Source organism: Nicotiana tomentosiformis, chromosome 1, assembly GCF_000390325.3.
Source record: "Nicotiana tomentosiformis chromosome 1, ASM39032v3, whole genome shotgun sequence".
Lineage (NCBI taxonomy): Eukaryota > Viridiplantae > Streptophyta > Magnoliopsida > Solanales > Solanaceae > Nicotiana > Nicotiana tomentosiformis.
The window spans coordinates 152696234-152710716 of NC_090812.1; positions in this window are offsets into that span (position 1 = coordinate 152696234).

A 14483-nucleotide genomic window follows, 5' to 3' on the forward strand; every position below is an offset into this window, starting at 1 on the left:
CTTGTGATTCATTTTAGAAAAAATCCAAATTCTTTTTCTAATGGTGCACTTCTTTTGGTGATAGATGCAAATTATGCAAGCAGAACAGATGATAAAAGAAAAGTGCAAAAGCTTAAAGAGTTTATTTGCTGGAGACTCTTTTCTGGTTACTTTTTATGAAGTTAGGTACTGAATTATTCCATTCTAACTCTTCGTGTATTTTTTCCACTTCTCTTTTGTGGATTACAAGGTATTGGGACATCCGCCACCGTACAAAGTGTGGACTTTGAGGCGATGCGGGGAACGATTCAACAACTTTCTAGGAACTATGCGGATGAACGAGAAAAAAGAAAGCATGAAGAGAAGATTAGGACCGCACTTAGGAATGACATCGAGCCCCTCAAGGCTCAAGTGAACCACTTAATCGGCCTGCACCGCTCTTTCCCAAAAAGCTTTATTTATGAAGAGGATAAAAGTAATGGAAATAATATAAATGCTGAAGACGATGAGGGGGAATCCAAAGATGAGTGATTTTATGTTTGGTTGGATTATTGTTTAGTTGGATGTTGACTCTGAATATTATATTTTGAAGTTTTGTTGGATAATTTTGATGTTTGATGGGATAATTTGGATGTTTGGTATGTTTGGATAGTTTATAAAGTTTTATTATTGTTAATTTGTGTTTTATTATGGTTGCATTTCTATTTCTATTGTAATATTCCAGCTGGCAGGTGGTGCAGCAAAAAATAAGCATTGCATGCCAAAAATATACCAAATTCACCGAGGGACTTACCGACAGTGTCCGTCGGAAATAATATTTATTTGTCAATCCAAAATTTATAGTTACCAAGGGAGTCTGTCGGTATACTTAAGACAAAATTTCAAATTTTGTTGAACATACCGACGGATATCCATCGGAATATGAATTTATTCCTATTTTTATTTTTTAAATTACTAAATTAAAATTCTAAATATACCGATGGTATCCGTTGGTAATATTAAATTATTATTTTTAATTTACCGACGGATATCCGTCGGTATTGATATTATCGATATTATATTATTTTATAATATACTAACGGATATCCGTCGCTAAGTAAATTTTTTTGACCAAATAGTGTCAGAAATGTACCGATGACTTTCCGATGGGGTCCATCGGTAATTACCGAGGAATTCTGTCGGTCGCTTTTACCGAGGAAAGATTTACCTACTTATCACTTACCGATGGACTTTCTTCGGAAAAGCCTTGTTACCGAGGGACGTCCCCCGATAATTTACGTCGGTAAACAGCTGATTTGTGTATGCTTTAACTAAAATGAACACCAAATCATCCACTATTAGAAGAGAAATTGCATCATATTTGCATGCTAGTAGCGTGGCAACCAACCCAATCCAAAAATCTATCTATCAAGTTAACATTTAGGGATAGTACTCTTTTCCTATGAGCTCAAACTTGTGATGTATCATTTAGAATAAGCAATTAACATAACTATTAAGAATTTGATTTTGCTCTCTCCTATTCTTCCATTGGGAGTAAAAGTTTAAGTACCTCAATGAGCCTGTTTAATTAGTATAGATTCCATCCTCTACTTTAGGTCAAACAGTTGTGGCATATAATCTAGCGAGATACGGCTGCAACCTTTAATATAATGAACATTATTTAGTCACATTAAATGACATGTAATTGTTGTTAAACTCTAAACCAAGATAGTACTTCGATCGAACATGTGCATCAGAAACCACATTATAAAAAACTTAAAAAACTACTAGAATTATCTCATCAAAAATCAATTTTTTTTAACCTTGAAAGACAGCAAGTAGTATGACCAAAAATACCCGATTCTGTCCATTGAAAAAGATCCACGGGTAATACCATTTATACTTAATTACCATATTACAACTAATTTTTCTAATTTTTTTGTGTTTTGGATAACCATATTTATATTTTCAGTTGAATATTTAAATTCTTATAAATAACAAAAAATAATATATGCCTATGCAGAACAATCTTAAAAATTGAAAATTCTAAAGTAAAAGAAGACAAAAGGTTAAAATAATAGAATGGATAAATTTTAGAAAAGAATTCAAAGGGGACTGGACAAGCTCGCGTTGATTTTTTTTGCATCATATGACCTTTTTTGAGATTGCTCTATATTTTGTCACTCATTAGCCTAATGTGTTAAATTTCATCTTTAAAAGTAGTTCGATGGCAAAAAATTCAACAAAATTTAATCCACTAAGCTAATATGAGACATAATTTAACGAAAAATATCAAGAAAATTTTGAAGAGTGGCCTCAAGATAAATTTAAAGAGTGACATCGAGAGAAATCGCTGGTGCAAATGCCTCAATGGCGTTCACTTTTATTTACAATTACTAATAATAGCTTTCTTTTATAATAACAACTACTAAAAAAATAATTACTCCCTTTGTTTGACTTTGTTTATCAGAGTTTGACTTCACACAAAGTTTAACAAAGAAATGAAAACCTTTGAAACTTATGGTATTAAATATGACATTACATCCTTGTGACAGTAAACTCTTGAAACTTGTAATTATAAAAATATTGTAGCATTGTGTAGCTATAAAAACTTATTATTAAGAAAATACAAAATTATATCATTCTTTTTCAAATTAATAAAAAAATTAGTGTCAAACAATAGTATGTAAAATTATGTACTCTAATTTTTGGGGCCTAAACTTCTCTGGGACCTAAAGCGACGGCTTCACTCGCTTGGCGCTAGAGCCGCCTTGATTACTATTTGACTATTTCTAATAATCTGATTCCACTTTAAACTTTAGTTGATGATGAAAGTCCTCTTCCATTTAAGTCTTTAAACAATTGACTATCTTTTGACATTTTCAAAGGCTATTGAGACTAAAATATAGTAAAGCATAAATTTCCTATTATAGGGTGAACTTTCAAGAACTATTGTGATTCAAGACTAAAGTGAATCAATCAAATCTTTCCAATTAGTGTTGAGACCCTTGGGTTATGGTTTCTATAACAAGTACGAATAACAGTCCAAAGTGAATGTTAATCAAATCACTGTCAAGGATAGCATTATTCATGTCTATTGAACCACAAGTGACTTATAAGAATAATGATGAAGATAGAACCTAAGCACATGATAAACATGAGTAAGGCGAAAAGAGCAATGATCAATTTTATTGCCACAACTTCTGGATAGAAAAGAAAACCTAAGAGTCGTGAGTTCTGATATTTAAAATTGAGAAGGAATTATGTCAACCTCCTCTAGGACATATGTGCATACATTATGCAACATTGAATCAAGAAAAAGATAAGTCATGACTACAGTCATAGTCTCTAAAACTTATAGGAGGATGAACACAAATCTAGGCTTACTTAAATGTATTACGTATTCAAGCAATACATGTTAGAGTAACCAATAAATATTACAACAATTACAATCATTTTACAGAACCTATCTCAATTCAATAACAAATTGTAAAAGTAGATTTAGAAACCCATTAAGGTATCCATATCAGAAAATAGTTGAGAATCATGAGAAGTTTCTCTAGATATGAACGTTTTCTGCTATGTAAACAAGAGTGAACTCAATTACTCTGGATACAGATTTCGTCGAGGATTTAGCCAGAAAAATAGATGGACGAAATAGTAGCAGTTATACTGGAACTTTGAGGATCAAATACATGAGGAAAAAAGTGTGATACGAAGATGGCAATTAGGTGAAAGAGTGCTAAGGGGCCGAACCTGAAAGTTAAGTGAGGAGATCGAACTCTTTTCTCTTTGCACTGACAGCCTAAGTAGTCACGGAGAGACAGCTGCTACATACGGCTAGATTAAGTGGCGTTGGAAGATTATCGCTGTCTTTGTTATGCTGTATCCTTATTCCCCTTTCTCCCGTAAGGCGGCAATAGTACAGCGTATCGGTTGAAGAAAGCAAACAACAGATGCGACCTTCTAAACCTAGTAGAGTTGCTGTCCACGAGCGGTAAGGAGCGTATCCCGTCATAGATGAGTAACGTATTCTCAGAATGGGCACGTCGGGATTGATCGACCCATATAATTTATGACAAATGTGTCATGACAAATAATCTAATATTAGGGATTGATCGATCATATAATTTATTTATTGCTATTATAAATATAAAACGTATTGAAAATATTTACTAAATATAGTTTTAAAAATATCAGTCATTTTTTGGTTTGAGAAGTCAAGTTGTGATGGGAAAGGCACGTGTAATAGATTATTGGTCCAACAAAGTTTCACATAAATTATAAAGGAAAAGAAATTATTATACTCATCAAAGGTGAGGTCTCATAATTTTCTGGTCTCATTTTAAATGATTATATAACAACGATCTAGTTGCTCGTACTATTCCTCTCATCTTCTCTTAGTTTGGTACTAAGAACACAACTTTAATTTATTTATGTGTGTATCTCTATCTTATTATAATGGTAGCATCTGAGAATTATTTTTTAATTTAGTTTCTTATATATGAGTGATTTCACATGATTAAAAATCAAGTATAATTGTATTGAGATATTGATCAACTCTTTAATCCTTTAAAAAATATTTAAATTTGGATGAAATAATGAGTAACTGATAATTAGGATTTGAAGTAAACTATGACATTGCAATTTTAACGTTCCAAGAATCTATTACCTTTTTATAATTAATAAATCTAAATCCCACACAAACTGGGAAAAAATAACTGAACAAAGTATTTGTGTCCAAAAAGAAGAAGATACGAAGTATCTGTTATCCAAGAAGAAGTAGGCAAAAAGCTTTGCATAGAGAGAAAGAGTATTTTGGGTTTTCTTTATTTCTTAGTATTTTCTTTTGGTTGTAAAATATCGGAGAGGAGGGTAGCAGCGGGTTGGTGCGGGAAGATGAATCCAAAATTTATTTGGATTGGAGTATTCCACCTTCACACTTTTTTCTTTTTGCTCGGTGTATGTGCAATTTAAATAGGAAAAGAATTTTAGCCTCGGGTGATTTACAATTATATCCTTTAATTATACAAATATTTAATGTTATAAAAGTCAATCAAAGTTTCAGGAATAATTCAGTCGTTCAATATTTAGCCTAAATTATTCGTGCTTTTATAATAATACTAGTATCTACGCTCGTGCGATGCACGAATATCATTTGTCAAATATTATTACGCGTACCAAAAATAAAAAAAAACTTTTAATTGCATATATACTATAAAATTAATCATGGATATGAATGAATTTTAATAACCAGTTCCTTAATACATTTGTTTTTTTTTACAGAATATAACATATAGTCTAATAAACTCATTAACCTTATAAAAAAAAGTTTATTAAACTCATCAATAAAGTTTTGACGCAATCACAGGACAAAACGAAACTATTTGGAATTACATAGTTAGAGATTAAAGTTGTAAAATCACGTTAAGAATAGAACAATACCTTCTTCTTTTTTTAAGAAAACATTTACTTTAGTTCCGCCTTAATGACTCATGTTATGGAAGTTATTCTTCTTATTTTTATATTCATTAATGATAGTGTCTAGATTGATTAATTGTAATACGTCTCCAATATTAAAATTGATTTACTATTTAAAAATAAATCTCATTAACAACTACATTAAAAGAAGCAGTTTAATGCAATCTAACTTATTTATTGTACTACATCAGTTTTCGAAAGTAGTTCTTATTTGGACTTTTTTTCTTCGCTTGTTTGAAACTATAAGATATGGGAATTGATTAAGACTTAAGAGCCTATTTGGAATTTCTTTCAATAAAAGAACTTTAAACCCGAAAAGAATTGAAATTCTTTGTCAATTCGTTCAAAGTTATGTGTTTTCCATCTTTGAAAGGTTAGAAAGATGAGAATACATATTTTTTTCTGGTCCGAGAGAATATATATGTTCCAATATAATAAGGAAAGGACAAAGTTTATTAAGGGTAAAATATATGGCAAAACTTAGAAGATTCCGGGCTTTAAATATTAGGCAATGATATAAAATTGTTATATATTCAACACAACAATTTTATTTAGTATAAAATTTATTCAGTATTAGACAATCAATTTTGTAGGCTTGGTAGGCTACGTTCAAGATGTACCAAAAGTATTTGACTAAAAATCAACTTTGTAGGCTTGGCTAATTATATGTAGTTTAATTTAAATCGAAAAAGAGTTTCAGCCTTAGGTGATTTACGATTATATCCTTAAATTATACAAATATTTAAGGGTATAAAAGTCGATCAATATTTGAGAGATATTTTAGTTGTTCAACATTTAGCATAAATTATTCGTGCTTTTATAATAATATAGATATAGATAGATAATATAGATAGATTGATGCTCAAGCAAGTGTGATATTTTCTTAAGTTCCAATTTATGTTAAAAGTTGGGTACTTTAACATCAATTGGAAGATGCTAACCTTTTTATATTTGCTTATGTCTACTGGGTTTGAATATTACTTGGAAGATGCTAACTTTTTTATTGATTATTTTGTTTAGTATATCTAGCATGATAATTGGAAAACAAGATGTGAGATGTGTTAGGAATACAGCAGTATGAAGACACATATTTTTCTTTCTTTTGTCACCTGTGTAGGGATCTATGTTATTACTATTTGTTTTTTAATAATTTCACTTTTTCAAAAATAGTGGTATGGTTTTCTTTGCAAGACAGTGATTTTTCCTTGAGGCTGAAATTATAATCATCATCTCATGAATTTGTGCCTAATTGTTTCAGTTTATTCAGGACCTTCAAAAATTGGATTATAATATTGATGTGTTTTTGCGTAAATAATTTGGTTTAGAATCACAACAATTATACTAGTTAATGTTGGAATAGTTTAGATTAGTCCATTATGAAATGGGGCTTAGACAGAAGTTTCAGACCTTTTTCTCAAAAAATATAAATATAAAAAAGCTAGCCTATTCTTTTTAACTCAAAAATAAAGTTTACCCAAAGTGTCGTTTATTTTCAACTTCAATAATGCAAATCAGATTTTGTTTTATCGTTATAGTAACTCAACTAAATAAGTTAAAAATTACTTTCTTCTTTTTTTATAGTTAAAATGACTCAATTATTTTCAATTAATTTAAGCGCTAACATTAGGTGCGCTATAATTTTTTTCTTCTCGGTCGCACATTCGCTTGCGTGGTTGTCACGACCCAAAATCCCACCACAGGTGTCGTGATGGCACCTAGTCTCTAAGACTAGGTAAGCCGATTTCAATTACATTTTTGGAGTCATTTTTTTTAATTAAATAAGTTTTCAAAACTAACAGCGGAACAAATATGAATGTACAACCTCCCAAAACTGGTAGTACAGAATCATGAACTCTAACTGAATACATGGAATGATTACGAGAACCGAATATACAATACTATTTGATTCAAATTAACATTACAGTGAAATGAAAAGACTCTAAGGGATTGCGACGACCAAGCAGCTCTACCTTGAATCCTTATGATCCCGCTTTAACTCTTCTCAAGTCCGATGTCTCCAATACCTGGCTCTGCAAAAAAAATGTACAAAAGTATAGTATGAGTACACCACGGTTGGTACCCAATAAGTATCAAGACTAACCTCAATGGAGTAGAGATGAGGTACAGTCAAGACACTCACTAGTCTAATAACCTGTGCAATATAATATACAAAATAATAGGAAACAAATAATAATAAGGGCAGGATAAAACAATCAGTGATATGCACAACAGACAACAAGAATACCATTAATATCACTCAACAATTAATAAACACAATTACACCCAATTAAATCAAGTCCTTCAAATAAATGTCTTTCACATATAATTCTTCTAGATAACTCTCTTTCAAATATAATTTTCTCAAATAATTATTTTTTTCAAATATAATTCTTTCAATAAATCTTTTCAAATATAATTTTCTCAAATAAATATCTTTCAAATACAATTCTTTCATATAATACTTTCTAAGTAAAAATCCTTCCAAATAAATATTTTAAATATAATTCTTTCAATTAAAAAGTCACCATGTGACACCTCATTTCATAATCATAAAAATACGGGTCTCGGCCCTTTTTCATATTTTCACGTCACCTCGTGCCCATAATTAAATCATCATATTTTTCCAGCACCTCGTGCCCTCATTTCATATCATAACTGTGCGGATAATTCACGTGCCAATTATCATTATCATTTCATCACAACACCTCGTGCCCACATTTCATAACACAACTGCACGGACAATTCACGTGCCAAATATCCTCATTATTTACTCACGGCACCTCGTGCCCACATTTCATTTTATAAACCGCCTGGCAATAGCCACAGGCTCTCAATTTCAACATAAATCAGATTGTTATCAATTTACCAACAACAAGATAAATTGCACAAGGTATAAAAGTAAACACAAGAAAATTATCAACACCACAACCCCACATCATCACATATCGTCCCTGACAATAGCTACCCTTATCGCTCTTATTGCCACCCTTATCACTCCTATAACCACCTTTATCGCTCCGCCCAGACAATATTAATAGTCACCCTTATCGCTCATATTGCCGTCCTTATCGCTCCTATAGCCGCTCTTATCGCTCCTATAGCCGCCCTTATCGCTCCGCCCAGACAATATTCCAACAAACACAATAGTGAAATGCCACCCTTATAACCACATAATATCAACGGTGAAATGCCACCCTTATCTCCCCAAAATAACAGCTCACACAACACAACAATTTACACGGAAAATTATCACAGCAACATAACAAAATCAATTCATATCACAATTTGCCCAATGGCCACAACCAAATTTCAAAACTACAACCAAGTCAATTAATTTCACAACAAATAGCCAAAAGCTCAATCCAATGTGTACAACACCCAAAAACAATTAATAGAGATAGAAATTACTCAACATAAAGCAAAGTCTTCATTAAATTTAAATTTTCAATAATTATATAAACACCTCTTCTTAAGCTCATTTAATTAATTATTTATAGAGGAAAAATCCATAATGAAATTAAATTTCAATAATTATCAAACCAACAAATTCACGAAATTATATAAATAATCAAGTAACAATCACATCAAATTGTCATAGAGCAACAGATTCAACAACAACAAGGATTTAGGCACGACAATTAGATGATTAAATATATACCAACAATTACCCAATTTACCACACAATATGCTCACGACTTTAACTCAATAAAATTTACACATATAAGCCGAGTACGTACTCGTCACCTCGCGCACACAGCTTTTCACATTTCACAAATGGCACATAAGACTCGATGCCTAAGGGGTAATTCCCCCACTTGATGTTAAGCAAGACACTTACCTTTTTGAAGTTAGGCCAATATTCCAAAATAGCCTTCTTACTTGAATTGACCTCCAGACAGCTCAAATCTATCCAAATTAATTTTATAACTTCATTAAAATTCATCAGAAATAATTCCGGATAATAATACATCGACTTAAAAAATTTATTCCAAAAAGTCAACAAAAGTCAACGCGGGACCCGCTTCTCGAAACCTGACATAATTTTCATGAAATCCGAACACACATTCCGATACAAGTTCAATCATACCAATTTTATTGAATTCCAATAACAAATCGACCTCCAAATCTTAAATTTAAACCAAGAGGGTTTTCTAATTTTTTCAACCAAATTCACTAATTTAGTGATAAAAATAACAATAGATTCATGTAATTTAACCAAAATCAAGTTAGGAATTTTTACCCCAATATTTTCCTTGAAAAACTCTCAAATAATCGGCTCACCCGAGCTTCCTTGGTCCAAATATGGAAGAATGACACGAATTTGGACTTTATTTCGCTGCCCAGGGGTTTGTTCTTCGCGTTCGCGAGACTCCCCTCGCGTTCGCAAAGAACAAATTCTTCAAAAGTCATTTTCAAACTCTTCTCAGATAGCCTTTAGTATAATAGTCATAACGTTTTGTACAAAATTCCAAATGATGAATGGTTTGACTTTCTGAAATCAATCTGGAATGACTTCAAATTTTGCACACAAGTCATAATTGACATAACGAAGCTATTCCAATTTTCAGAATCGGATTTCGGCCCCGATATCAAGTCAACCCCCCGGTCAAACTTTCCAAAAATTTATTTTTCACCATTTCAAGCCAAATTCCTCTACGGACCTCCAAATAATTTTCCGGACATGCTCCTAAGTCCATAATCACCATACGGAGTTATTGACATCATCAAAATTCCATTCCGGAGTCGTCTTCACATAGTTTTGACTACGGTAAAAATCTTAAGACTTAAGCTTTCATTTTGGGGACCAAGCGTCCCAAATCACTCCAAATCATTCGGTAACTGAATTGAACCACGCACACAAATCAATACACATAATAAGAAGCTTCTCAGGGCCTTATGCCCCCAGGCGGGGCTTAAATTCTTAAAACGACAAGTCGGATCGTTACAGTGGTGCAATTAGGATAATTTAATATTATCCAAGTAATTCTTTAATAATTTTAATAGTCAAGCAATAAAAGAGAACATATGAAAAACATGAAAATCGTATAAATCACAGTTTGTCCAAAATTAATTCAATCCAAGTTTAAGTCAATAAAGCAACCGTGCTAGAATCACGGGACTCGAGGAATGTCTTGCATCTTCTCTTCGGTCAACAAAATTCCATACCCGAACTTTATTTTCGCAGACCAATAATAATAAGAGTCAAACTTTCCTATGACTAGGGATTAAAATAAAAGGTGACTTGGAACACCGAAAAATTAATTCCATGTGGCGACTCTGTAAATAAAATAATCTCTACTCAGGTTTGTCACTTTAATTAGAAAAACTCTTGAACCCATAATAATCAATAATACATATATATTGGGTAAAAAAGGAGTGTGACAACAGTCAAGACACCTACTAATCTTAATAACCTGTACAAGTATAAATCTGAAACTAACAAAGAACAATATCAATATATAGTTACGCATGGTAAAAAACATTAACAAAGCAATACTTAAAATAGAAAACTAGAAGCAATAATTAGCAACAAGGCACAACATGTAATAATGCCGTAGAGTAAGCTGAATACAGTTTAAGTCCGGTGAAACCAAGTAAGGAAAATATAACGACCCGACCAGTTATTTTTGAGGATTTGCATCCCGTTCGGTGGCTTAAGGTCTCGATCAGCTTTGTATTATGTATTATGACTTGCGTGTGTGGCCCGGTTTGATTTTCGGATGATTTGGGATTGATTTTGAAAGGATAATTCTTGGTTTAGAAGCTTAAGCGGTAAGAGTTGACTAGAGTTTGACTTTTGTGTAGATGACTCTAGAATGGTATTTTGATAATTCTGATAGCTTTGTATGATGATTTTGGACTTAGACGCATGTACGGATTTGGATTTGTAGGTCTGTAGGTTAATTTGATGCATTTTGGCAAAAGTTAGAAAGTTGAAGGTTTGGAAGATTTAGAGGTTTGACCGGGAGTTGACTTTGTTGATATAGGGTTAGGATTGCGATTTCGGGAGTTAGAATAGCTCTGTTCTGTCACTTGGGACTTGCATGTAAAATTTGACGTTATTCCGAGTTTGATATGATTCGGCGCGAGTTGTAGAAGTTGGAAATTCATAATTCATTAAGCTTTAATTGAGGTGAGAGTCATGATTTTGATGTTATGTTTTGGAATTTGAGGCCTCAACTAGGTTAGTGTTATGTTTTTGGACTTGTTGGTATGATTTAATGAAGTCCCGAGGGGCTTGGGAGTATTTTGGATCATTGGTTGAGAGACTAGTTAAGTTAATAAATTTAGAGTTTGACCATGGTAAATATTAGGTCAAGACGACCTTTTTTCAATGTTTTGAGTTTGCGAGCAGGTTCGTAACGTGTTTTATGATTGAAATTCATATATGGTTTGTGTCTGGGAGGTTTCGGATAAGTTTTGGGGGTGGTTTCAGATCATTTCAGTAAAGTTTGGGATTGCTGGTGTTGGTACTTCGCAATTGTGAACTTTTTGTTGCAATTGCGAATATTGCAATTGCGACTGCAATTGCGAACTTTTGGTCGCAAATGCGACATTTGCAGCTGGGTTAAGAGTCAGAATTCGGGATTTCAACCCATTCTTTCATATTTTGAGCCCTACCCTCGATTTTCGACGATTATGGAAGGGTTCTTCACAAGTTTGTCTTGGGTAAGTGTTCCCATTTATATCATTAATTAGTGAATTGAATGGAAGAAAATGAGAGTTTTGTAAAATCTTTCAAAAATGAAAAATGAGGATTCGAAAGGTGATTCGATATCTGAATTTGATAATTTTAATATGGTTGGACTCGTATCGGAATGGGTGTTCGAATTTTGTGAATTTTTGTCAGGTTCCGAGGTGCGGGCCCGGGGTTGACTTTTAGGTTGAATTTTTAGTTTTAATTAAAAACTGAAACTTTATTATCCGGAATTGCTTCCTATAAGTTTTAATTATGTTATGAAATTATTTTGGCTAGATTTGAACCGTTCGGAGGTTGTTTCACTCGCGATGGTCATTTTAAAGTATCGTTTTAGATTCGTCGAGGTAAGTATCTTACCTAACCTTGTGTGTGGGAAATACCCCTTAAGATTTGAGTCGTTTGTGCCAATTGTGTAATGCGAAAGTCGTGTACGCGAGGTGACGAATACGTACCCGGGCTTATATGTGGAAATTCTATCTGTTTAAACTCTTAGGCATCTTTTATGTATTTAATTGGAAATTATTGGCACATGTTATATCCTTTTTTCTCCATGTCCACTATTACATGCTTTATTGGAAGTTGTTATATGTCACATTCATTACTTGCCGAGTTGTTTTCATATGCTTATATGGCGTTGTTACCACTTTGACCCTTACGTGAATTCTTATATTGTTAATTTGTGATTTCATGGAGATACTTTCATTATTGAGTTATCAATAAATAATTAATTTGAATTGAAGTTATCAAGAAGCCTTAATCTATTTTACTGGAAATTGTGTTTAAAAGAGGTAATGTCCCTTGCTGAGTTACTTTTCTATTCATGTTATTGTTATTGAGATTCTATACATGTTGTGTTGAGCCGTGGGTTATCTGTTGTGAAATTATGGATCTTGTTGAACCTTTGGAAAGGTTGTGGCCTACGGACACTTGTTGTCACACCCCCTTTTTTTACCTCACTAACCCTCTTTAAAAAGAATAAAAGTTGGTGTTTGAAGCTCAAAAGGGTTTTTCAATTAGAAAGTGACAAAAAATATGTTTTAAAAGATTATTCAGAGTCGCCACCAGTCATTTGGTTTCGGTGTGGCAAGTCACCGTTTTTAAAATAATATTTTTCCTTCAAAACACATTTGACTCTAAAATTGACTACACCAGAAATTCCAGGTAAGGGGATTCATTTGACTCGGGGAGAAGGTGTTAGGCATTCCCCGAATACCATAACTAGTACGGTTGCATACATGATCAAACTGGCTTTAAAGGATATTTGAATAGAGGCAAAAAAAAAACACGAAAGAAAAATAAACACACAAGAGGCTCGAGGTTATCCCCGCCTAAATAAAAGAAAGTAAAATAAGAGGAAAATACTAAAGTCTATGATATGCTCACTCCACGATCTCCGTCACGGCCTCCAGATACATTCACTTCGGGACATTCCCCTAATAAAAATATTTATAAAGTCTATGAGGCATTCCCCTGAATTTAAACCAAAGGGAACGACCTCTCACCTCGAATAAAAGAAAATAAAATAAAAGATTAAAGTTTTTCTACCCGAGTGTTGACGGCCTAAACATGCTACTAGCGAATTAATTAAACGAAGTAATAAAACGATTAAGGCTAGTTGTTATGCCAGATGCATGGTTAAAGTCCAACTCTAAATTTTAATGTCATTGCCAGATGATCCAATTGACTCAAACAATGAGGTTTAACTACCGACCATACTAATCAATTCAACATGATCCAAACAGAATAATTTCGTATCCTAATTACAAAACCACTGAATTCAAACATCAACTTCACTTAGTCTTAAAGTTACATTCAAGCTCTAAATCAACTAATTAAAAATATGAATGAAACAAAATCTAAAGAAAATTGCAAACCCATGTGAAATTCATATCAACAGAGTGCATTCAGGGAAGATAACACAAATTCATTCACACAATAACAGATTTAAGGCATAAGAGTTAGAAATGGACCTTTACTGGATCTATTAGTCAAAGAGATAAGAGAGGACCTCAAGAGTGAAAGCTCTTTGAATCTGAAAATGTTTTAAGATAGGAAACCTTGGACGACGACAACCTCAATGGGACCTCGCCGGAGAAACTCAAATTCGCCGACGAACTCGAACTCTACTCGACCCAGAGGACACCGAAGCTCAAAGAGCAGACCAGAACTTTGCGTTCGGATATTTTTGAGTTGTCCAATATAATTTTTAGTCTTGCTGCTCTGTTTTTGTAGGGATAAAGGGGAACAAAATATGGTTACGGTAATTAGGTGATTCGCGGGGGAGAGAGGGTTAATAATCAATGGTTATGGGTGAAACAGTGGTGGGTGTTAGTGAATTCACATG